Here is an 11905-nt window from a genome sequence, read left to right as displayed (position 1 = left end):
GATCATGTTCTATATCTCCCACAGCTCAAGAGAAACTTGTTGTCCTTGGTCCACATCCGCCAACAAGGTCACTCCATTCATATGTTTGATGGCAAGCTTGAGGTAAAAAAAGCTTCTGACCACTCACTTGTCATGAGGGGAATAGAAGAAGAAAGGCTTCTCAAACTGCAAGGAACCTCTGCTCATGCACAACATTTCTCATATATTTCTCATCATGAAGAAGGTACACTTCCATCAAGTTTATTATGGCATGCTAGATTTGGACATTTAAACTATGACAGTCTCCGCTTATTGAAGAAAAATGGTGTTGCTGGTTTGCCTACAATTCCTAGGAAACATAAGCAATGTGATGCTTGCATTCTAGGAAAGCATAGCAAACAGTCTTTTCATGATTCACATTCAAGAGCACATAGGAAGCTTGAACTCATTCATTCAGATTTATGTGGTCCAATGCCTGTTCCTTCTGCAAATGGAAATAAATATATCATGACATTTATTGATGATTACACCAGAATGTGTTGGGTTTATTTATTGAAGAACAAATCTGATGCTTTTCAAACATTCAAGAATTTTCATAAATGGATTGAAAATGATGCACAATCTCATATTGGGTCTATTCGCACTGATAATGGAAAAGAATATACATCAAATGAATTTGAACACTATCTTCGCCAACATGGGATTAAACATCAAACAACTGTGCCTTATAATCCTCAACAGAATGGTGTAGCTGAAAGAATGAACAGAACAATCTTGAATATGGTGTGATCCATGCTTTTCTTCAAAAATGTAAAGATAATGTTTTGGGCTGATGTTGTTCTATGTGCTGCATATATAAAGAATAGATGTCCATCTAGTGCTATAAGAAACAAGACTCCTTATGAATTGTGGTATGGACATGTTCCTTCGGTAAAACATCTCAGGATCTTTGGTTCCACCTGTTATGCTTTAATACCAAAGGTACATAGAAACAAACTTGGTGCTATAAGTCGTAAGTGTATCTTCCTGGGGTATTCAAACACCTCTAAAGCATACCGTCTCTATGATGAAGTAAATAAAAAGTTTGTTGTATCTAGAGATGTCATTTTTCTTGAATCATCCAAATCTGACAGTGTTGTTGAGCGGCAACTTGATCGCTTGGATAGATTCACAAAAACAAAATCATTTAGAGTTTGATAATCAGATTCCACATCTTGAAGGGGGGGTTCCTATACTAGATCAACATGTGGAATCTTCTTCTGAAGAACAATCTCCCCTGCATGAAAATCCAACACCAGATGATCCTTTAAGTGATGTAATTGATAGAATTGGGAGACTCAATCTTGATTCAGTCCCAACTCAATCAACAGAGCAGCCTGGACCATCTCAGAAAGGTCCCCCAAAGTGGCTGACAAAGACACTTGAAAGTGTTCATCCTGATGAAATTGGAAAAACAGGAACCAGAAATTCAAACCAACAAAATGGAGGTGATGTAGATGACTCTAATTCACCTATTGATATGGATGTTACTTATGATTGTGAATTGAACTTGTCTACAAATTTTGAACCAACTTCCTTCAAAGAAGCTGCTTCTCATGATGAATGGAAAGAAGCGATGAAAAAGGAGTATGATGCCCTCATAAAGAATGGCACTTGGAAGCTGGTTGACCCTCCATTTGGAACCAAACCAATTGGCTGCAAGTGGGTCTACAAGAACAAATACAAAGCTGATGGCTCACTTGACAAGCACAAAGCTAGGCTTGTGGCAAAAGTTTTGCACAGAAGGAAGGGGTCGATTATGAGGAAACTTTTGCCCCCACAGCAAAATGGGCCACCATCCGGACACTCTTTGCACTAGCTGCTCAGAACGGTTGGAAAGTCCATCAAATGGATGTAAAAATGCATTCTTGAATGGAGATCTAAAAGAGAATGTTTTTATGTTCCATCCTGAAGGATTTGCTGTGAAAGGACATGAACATAAAGTATGCAAACTTGTGAAGTCCTTGTATGGCCTCAAACAAGCACCACGAGCCTGGTATGAAAAAACTAACTGAGCATCTTCTGAAACTCAACTTCAATCATTTTGATGTTGATGATGCAACTTTATTTGTCAAGAAAGTTGGCAAAACAGTTGTATATCTTGTGGTATATGTAGATGATCTTTTAATGACAGGGAACAATGAAAGCTATATTGCATCCATAAAGAAAGAATTAGGAAAAAGTTTTGAAATGACTGATTTGGGATATGTTCATTACTATCTTGGCATTGAAGTAACCCAACATCCAAAATCCATATTTCTTTCTCAAAAGAAATACATTGGAGATTTGTTAAACAGATTTGGCATGACAGAGTGCAATCCTCTTTCTACTCCAATGGAACAAAACTTGAAGCTCACATCTATTGAAGGAAAGGAATTTGAGGATGCAACAAAGTATAGACAGCTTGTAGGAAGTCTCATCTACCTCACTACTACCAGACCAGACATTTCATTTGCTGTTGGAATCCTCTCCAGGTTTATGCAAAAGCCTTGTGAGGGACATTGGTCTGCTGCAAAAAGAGTTCTAAGGTACTTGAAGGGAACTCAAGACCTTGGAATCAAGTATACACAGGTGGACGACTTCAACTTGATTGGATACTCTGATTCAGACTTCGATGGAGACAAAGAAACTGGGGTATCTACTTCAGGATATGCTATGAGTCTTGGATCAGGAGCTGTCTCCTGGAGATCACGCAAACAATCAGTACCAGCAGATTCCACAACAGAAGCAGAATACGTGGCAGCAGCTGAAGCAACGAAAGAAATTGTGTGGCTCAGGAAAATTCTTGAAGATTTGCAGGTAAAACAAATACAATCAACTCCACTCATGATTGATAACACCTCTGCAATAAAGTTGGCCAAGAACCCAAAGTTCCATGATCGTACTAAGCACATCAATACTAAATATCATCTGATCCGACATCATGTTGAGGCCAAAACAATCCATCTCCGTCATTGTTCCACAAACGAGCAAATTGCAGACATCTTCACCAAAGCGCTTGGAAGAGAAAAGCTTGAAAGATTCAGAACGATGCTTGGACTCACCAACATCCCTTCAGATTAAGGGGGGGAATGTTGACACCTAATCCTCAACGGATGGGTGAACTGGAATGTGAACAGTCATCAAGAAGATGAATTGTTCAGTCACACTCATGTATATAAAAAATAGCTACCTAATGAAATATACGAATCAGTTTTTCTGAGTTTTTTACTGCCCTTGGAGAGTTACTGCCTGGCCTGACATTTATTTTACAATTTAATTTCAAAGTTTTCAGAAATTAAATTGCATATAAAATGTCTACTAAATGTGTCCATTCACCAATGTAATGTGTGTATTTATCCTTAAAAAATGTTTAACTCTTCATCATTTATCATAAAGTTACACAAAATTTAGAAAACAAAGAAGTGTGTTTTGGAAAGAACACTTTGTAAGTAAAAATTTTCAAGTTTTATAACTCATTTGAAGATCCTTAGAAGTAGGGATTCAAAATTATCTTTGTTATTCTCAGTTATTAGTTATTATTTGTAAAAATATAATATAAACAATTATTTTATTAATATAATATAAATAATTTTTTTAAAAACTTTTCTTACTATGTTAAAAATTATTATATAATATAGTTTTATTATAATTATAAGATTGAAATGTCATGAAATTTAGAAGTTTATTTTACAATTTTATAAATATAATTTAATATAACTTAAGTTTAAGAGACATTTAAAAAAACTAATTTAAATTATAAATATTATAATAATAAGTTTTAGTTAGTTGGATTAGTTGGTACTTTTAATGTTGAATTGTGTATGTTTTGATTATTTTGATATAGTTTTTTTGGGTAAATCTTGTCAAAAAATTTGTTGAAATTACAAGTTTAAGTGATTGTTTTGTATAATCTAGGTGATTAATGTTTTTTCTTATGTATTTAAAGACATATTTTGAACAACCATAAAATTATAACCACACTTTTACCAAAAATAAATCATCAAAATCTCAAAAAATAAACCAAAGTATAAAAGAGTTAAATTACATTGTTAAAATATTATTAATAATATTTTACATTAATTGCAACTAATTTAAGTTAACAAATTTATTTTAAATCAACATTTAAATTTATTAAATAAACAATAATATCACAATAAAAAAGAAATATTATTGTAAATCTAAAAATACTAAATAGCTATATTATATATATATATATATATATATAATTACAATATTTTTATACGAAGCAATACATTTAGCTTACACTTATCTAAATATTTATTTATAAAAACTTCAACTTACTCCAGTAAAAAAAAAAATGTAAATAAAATAAAATAACATGCAAATAGTTTTATTTAATAAATAAAATGATATAAATCACGTAAAATGCAATGTATTGCATAACATAAAACATATATAATAATTTTGTTTTAGTTTATATTGTAATAAAAGGAAAAATATAATGCTCGAATCCAGCTAACCGAAATATATGGAGAGAGCGTAAAAGTTCTTTATAATGAAACTAAACTGCTCACGCCATCTTTTATAAAATGGGTGAGTAAAACCCTAATATAACCAGAGGTGGAAAGACCATCGAGCAATTAAACAACATAATGGAGCAACGCATCACTTCAGTTCATATGGAGCGAGTCAAAATAGAGATTGTTTTGGGAATCTTCATAGAAAAACATGTGGACTAGCTATACTGCAGAGAGCAGACCGCTAGATCTCAGGTTATACACTCTGTAAGCAGATTCGGGTCGTAAATAATTATAATAGCGAATACATAATCTGTTAGAGAAAAGCAACTGTGAGGCCCAACCAGCCATTGAGTCAAAATTACGCCATAAATTATTTCATATAAGCTGCTTTACATCACTGCAGCAAGAAGAGTTATGCTAAAGGCGAAAACAGACACTAAGATATGAGTTTAGAGGTATCGACTTTGTCAGAAGATTCCGGTTGTGATTTTGATGCAAGTTGGGTCGTTCTTTTGATGAAATTTTACATCCACTTCCAAACAAGTAACTGAATTAGTGAGACTAGTAATAGAATAGGTGATCAAGAAAGTTTCAAGTAAAAATCACATTCAGATTGTTAAGTTTACTGGTATCAAAATATCTAGTATGATTTAGAGTAGGAATTAAAAAAGAGAGTTTGATCTCAGCATCAAAATAAACAATGAAGAAAAAATTAATTCCTAACCATATTCAGATGGTTGGGTTTATACTAGGTGGTTCCAAACACTTACAGTCAACAATTTTTACCTAAAGTTTTTCTTAAATACTCAACAATTTTTGCCTAAAGTTTTTTTTAAATACAATAGGATTGTTATTCCTAAAGAGATGTTGGAAAGGGGTTTAAGGTAAAAATGGAAATAAATTCTTGAAAAACTAAATTAAAAAAATAGGGCAAAACTCTTTCTGTACATGGAAATGAATTTTGTTTTAGTTTCAAAGATTAAGTAACCTTTTCAAATTTGTGTTTATAAAACTTGAACCTGTGATCTCATTCAATATCAATGATGTAAGAAGAGTTCAACTTCCAAGCTCACTGTTTTTTCTAGCTCACGGATATCCGAGAGCCTCACTAGACGAAGACTCTTCCCCTAATGGTCCTATTTTCGATTCCCTCAAATTGGGAAAAATCTTCGAAGAACTGCGAGGTTGTTGCGAGCATCAAGCTTACCACCTCTCGCTCCTTACATTTTTCCTCATAGAGTCAAGCTCCGACTCGATTGCCAGGGAAACAGGAGCGTCTCTGTTGGCTACGGGTCGAATCTCTTGCACACCATGTTAGGCTTTCTCAGAGCACTTCTCTTAAATGTAAGTTTGAGAATAATGAATCCAAGGGTTAAAGAGGCAACTGCTGATGCTTATGTTCCCCAAAGATACCAGACTGTCTTTTTGGATTGATTAGACTATCATACTTTGTATTAATTAAATCTATAGGAAGATTGTCCTGGTATTGAATATCTCTCTTTTTGATGTGATTCTATAAGAGAAGGATTGCTTCATTTTCAGTTTTGGGTTTTGCCTTGGCTACTAGACTAATCTTAGTGTCTTTTTATCTCTTTGTGATCTCTACAATTTTTTGAAAAATTGAACATTTGTATAATTTTTTGATGAAGATGACATAAGAAACACTTCAATCCATTGAAGATCATAACCTTGGTTTTACCAAATTTTACCCTTCACTTTCAAAGATCCCTAAACCTAGATAAGGAATCTAACTATCTCCAGAAACCCTTCGAAGTGAAGGCTAGGATAACCACATCATGTGAGAAGAGTAGGATGGAGATGAATACATGGTGAAGGAGGTAGCCATCCTTAAGCTATATACACTCCTACATAAATGATTAGAACTCATCTACGTATATGGTGAAAAGCTTGGGTGAGAGAGGACACCTGTGCCTCACCCCAATGGTACTCATCAAATTTGATATTCCATGTGTTGTGCAAAGAAGGCTTAGAAAATGCTAATAAACATGTAAAATAGAAGTGAGGAAAGTCTTCAAAATGCAGATGTCTCTAAGTCTCTCGAACAAGGTAATAAAAAGACATATAATATTCACAAGTAATTCTGGACCAGGTTTAACCTTCTCCCAGCTGTCTGGAGTGTCTTTATCATAAATGGCCAAAGCATTTTCAAAATCCTTGTTCTGCTTCCATGTCCAACTTGTGGTTGTGGATTCACCAGCCATTTTCCTGTGAGATTTGAAACTCGAACCTTCTTTCTCAACTAAGTAAAGTGTATATAAGAACAATAAATCTCCACTTAGATCTCTAGTTCTTATGGGTGTATTGTAATTAAACCCTCATTGGAATAGAGTCTCTTGGCATTGGTGTCTAAGTAGTGATAGTGTTTGACCATAACACCCACTTGAATGTCATGTTCTTGGGACAACCATACTAGTTAAATGTTAAGTTGTTATTGGATTATCTCACATATCAAATCAAATATTTTTATGGCCATTATGGAAACCATTTAACTAAAACATTTTTCTTTTTGTGAAACTTGTTTACTTTGGACAATGTGCCAAAAAATATATTTAACAATTTACAAAATTAAAGTTTCCACTAAAATTTTATAAATAACTGTAAGCCTTATGATTATCAAATTGTGAAATTATTATTTCTTGTTTTACATATTTTGACTTATTTATGAGAATCATTAATAAATTCAAATATATGTTTTCTTTTTTTTTTGTTATTGGTTTAAAATTGAGAATATCTAAACATGAGAATTTATTTAGTTAATTGAAAGATATATTTTTTATAGTTGTCTTTTTAAGTTGTTTAATAATATGTTATATTCCTTTTATATAAATGTTGAAAAGTTATAGGAAATTCAACTAATTTAAATCATTAAATTAAATTAATTAAAAAAATATTTTTTAAAAATATTTTGATTTAAATTAGATTGAAAAAATCACAGCTAATATATATTCAATTATATTGAATAAATTAATTCTTAGAAATTTTTTAAGTAATAAGTAAATAATTGAACACATATCATTTTTTATTTTTATTTTTGAAAGTAAATTTATTTTTTTCTCAATTAATTGAAAATTGGTTGTAATTGATTTTTTTTAAAGAATTTTGTTATTTATATTGTTTTAAAATGACTAAAGGTTTTAGAGATAATTTTATGATGAAGATTTTCCTCAATTCTTTGATTTTTGTTTTAAGCTTACTTTTCCCTTTATTATATATTATCTTTCTATTATTATTATTATTTTTTAAATATATCTATATTTACACTTAATTTATATTAGATACAAAATAGAGAATACTATGATGTTTCTAGATAGAATCTCAATTGTTGACTTAGTAAGATCTCAACCTATTGATTCATTTGTTAAGATCTCACCTAGTATTCAGTTGCATATATTTCCATGGGGCAATATTTTTGTTCATTGCATATTTCTAGAATATTTTGGAATTTTAATATTAGGAAAGATCATTCCTTGACGATTCTCTTCATTCTCAAATTCCCAAATGTTGTGAGAATCTGTAATTTAAATAAATTCTAGAGTTTCTAGCAATAGCAAATCCAAATCTACTTATTTACCTCCACCTTAAAATCTCATTTCACCCACTACAACCAATGGATAAGTGGCAATATTAAATGTACAAATAAATTATGTGACATTGGGATTGATCAACTTGGTGATGGACTTTAATGGCTTAGCTGGTAATTATGTGTGACCACAACTCCTTGAATCATGAGATGCTGATTTGTTTTGTAATGCCACCATTTAACTAATTAAATTAAATATTATTTTATTATGACCAACTCTTTTATTGGTGTGGTGTTATATGAACCAATCATTTATCAAATGTGAGTTGTTATGCAATAAACATGACCTTAGTAATAAAATCTAAACTTTATTTGAGTTTTTTATTGCTAATGGAAAAACCTGTGAGCAATTTATGAAACCGACGTTTGGGACTAGCTAGGTGAGTCCATCATCAGGGTAAAGAGATCTTTATTTTGAGAAGAGAGAGTCAAGAATTTGTGAACCTATTAATAGAAGGATAGAGACCATTTATTTGAGTTGTCAAGTTATTGGGACCATCTCACTTCTAATACCTCTCATGTTATTTGAACCATCTAACTTATAGCACCATGGTATTAAGATCAGTAATCAAATCCTTCTTGGTCACCTCTACAAATGAATTTATTGGGACTTTTTAAGTTTATCAAATTTGAAATTTTCACTATCACTATGTTTATTTAATGAATTGTAATATACTTATTTTAAAAGAAAATAAATAAATGCTTCGTCTAAAGTGAATTTAATAGTTTTTGGTTGAAACTAGTGAAATATTGTTTTCCCCAAAACTTCATTTTTGTTATTAAATGGGTGGGTTTTGATTGTATATATGGATTTAGGGCCTTGAGAAATTGTGTGGAGAATTCACAACTCAAATTTGTGATTCCAAGGGATCACTGCTGGATTCTAGGAAAATTAGAGTTGGCATAAAACCTCCAAAAATAAAACAAATAGACTACAACATTAATCAATACGAAAATATACAAAAAAGGTTAATTTAGTTCAAAGTTTTTTAAAATTAATATTTATTCAATATACTAATATGAAATTTTATTTTATAAATTTATATTTTTTTAATTACTTTAAGTTGATAAATAATGATGAATTAGCTTATCAAAATAATTTTAGTTTAAATTGTTTCATGGTTTTTTTTATTTAAGAAAATAACAACAACATTAATATTATATTAAATTAAATTAAATTAACTAAATAAAAGAAATTTTCTTTTCAAATTTATCTATTTAAATAAGAGAGCTGTATACATTTTAGATATCCATGGTTAAAACATTTTTTTGAGGTGTTCAATTTTTTTTAATAAAAAAAGTGAAATGGTTTTCTGTATAATTTGTGGCATTGAGTGAATAAGTTGTGGCAAACTTAGTAAGTATGTCACTTGGAATTATTTTGGGTGGTTGGGAGGAATGATTGGAATCATGTCTTTCTAGGTCAAATTCTTACAAGGGACATGTTGAGCTTATATGGAGTAAGGCATCTTTATGTAGAAGGTCCTTAAACGCTAAATAATATCTTGCTCTTGCATAAAGGTTGGAGGGTAACGTGCTTGATTACTTAGAAAATAAAACCCTAACCAACCTATTATTGAATAACAATGAAATCAACAAGTTTATAAACATTGTTAAACATGTCTCAATCAAAGCTTCTAAAGATTATACTTCAAGTTTGTACTCTTGAGTATGGGTTGGATGGTGAGGTTCTTAGTTACTTACATAGTAAAACTCTAAAAAAATAATTATTGAACCATAGTGCAATCAACAAATTTGCAAATGTTGTTAAACATGTCTAAATCAACACCTGTAAGGATTATACTTAATTTTTGTACATAAATTTCAGGTTTTGTAAATATATTATAGTATACTTAGGCATTTTATAGAGTGAATTATTCTTTGTGTTTATATATAAAGTTTAAGTTTATTTTTTATACAATTCATATGTATATTTACAAAGTGAATTAATAACTTGACAAAGTGATCCCCAGCCTCATGCAGCACCTCGCAGTAGCCCTAAACGCAACAGCACATAGCTGCCCTCAGGGCCTCCTATTGATGAGGATTGATAGACATGAGAGGACGAAGAGCCTCCCTCATCTAACGAGGATAAAATGAAGGAACAACAAAAGCTTTCACCTCTCTCATTTTTGCAATGGGTCTGGCAAAGATCCGACCATCAGCCACCAAGTTTGTTAAAAGATTGGAAGACATCCCGAAAATATCGATCTCTTCCTTATAAAGCAGAAGCAGCACCCTCCTTAGCAAAACATGGATTAGTTGGGTAGTTTACACGTTATGGCCATAGCCCAAAACGGTACAAAAATGGGTAGAAAGGAACTAATCTCCAACAATAAACGTAAAAATATCAATCAGGTTCTCTCAAAGAGGATACTACACCTTCCACTTTGAAACCAAGGAGAATCGAGATCTAATATTTAGAAATGGCCCGTACTTTATGGATACAAGGGGTTTGTATCTAAATAGATGGACACTGGATTTTGACCTAAAAATGGATATACCCAATGTCGTTCCCATTTGGATGAGATTGTTACATCTTCCCTCCACTGTTGGGGAGATGATTTAGTTAAAGCCATAGGAAATGCAGTTGGGAAATAAATAGATAGGTGCAAGCCAAAGGAAAACATGCACGCATGTGCCAGAATCTGTGTAGAGGTGGATCTAGGAAAAGGGCTTCCAGAAGCCCTCAAAATCAAAGTGGATCAGTGGAATCATATACAATAGCTAGACTATGAACAAATCCCCTTCAGATGCAAGGTATGTCATGAATATGGTCATTTTGCTAATAGATGTACAAAAAAAAAAAGATAATGAAAATGAAAAGATTGAAGACCCGGAAAACAAATCGGAACAGGTCAAAAGAAAGAAGGTATTCCATAAACAACCAAATCCTTCTTCTACACAACCCTCCATATCCTCTGAGCTCCATCCTCTACCACCAAAAGCTAACAACAATTCTCTTTCTAGCCTCAATCCTTTTGAGCCACTGGATCCCTCTGTCCCCCATTCCCTGGAGAGAGATCCAGATCTAGATCTAGATCCCCTCATCACACTCCCTCCCTTCCCATCCCCTCTAGCCCCAACCACCAAATCTCAGCCCCCCCTAAGTAGAATAATCCTAACTAGAAAGCAGTCAAAGGAAGCTCTCCCAAATGTAGAAAATAAAAAAAATGTAGGAAGAAAGACAAAAAAAGAGCTAAGGGATGATCCGTCAAAGATTGGGATCATCCGTCAAAGAAAATGCTACAAGAGACATTCTGGAAAAAGAAAACCCAGACATCCTTATGATTCAAGAGACAAAACAAATAGCCAAAGAAACTAAATATATATATATATATAAAAAAAAAAAAATCGGAAAATTATGAAGGTGAAGCAATACACACAATAGGATCATCAGGAGGTATCTGCACAATATGGAAGAAAGTAATATGGGAATTAATACACTACAAAAAAGAAAAACATTGGATACAAACGGATCTAATGCAAATTTGTACAAAAGAGAAGTATAGTGTCATCAATATATATTCCCCAAAACACTACAAGGAAAAAGAGCAATGTTGGGCCACCATAAAGAAGCAGTAGAGAAACACAAATAAGAAAAATAATTCAAGGATGAGACTTAAATTTGGTAAGAAGTATAGAAGAAAATTTTGGAGGCATATATCACAGAGACCCATCCAGGGATGTACTAGAAGAAACAATGGAACAACACAATCTTTTAGACACCCCCCAAGCAACAAGAAATACACGTGGAGCAATAAAGTGTGGGCAAAAGCAACATAAAAGAAAGGTTGGACACAATCCTGATACAAGAAAAAAT

Source organism: Pinus tabuliformis, chromosome 7 (genome assembly GCF_031772625.1).
Source record: "Pinus tabuliformis cultivar Carrire ecotype Pingquan chromosome 7, CPIR1, whole genome shotgun sequence".
NCBI classification, from domain to species: domain Eukaryota; kingdom Viridiplantae; phylum Streptophyta; class Pinopsida; order Pinales; family Pinaceae; genus Pinus; species Pinus tabuliformis.
The sequence above is the reverse complement of the archived record's forward strand: the minus strand, read 5'-3'. Positions refer to the sequence as shown.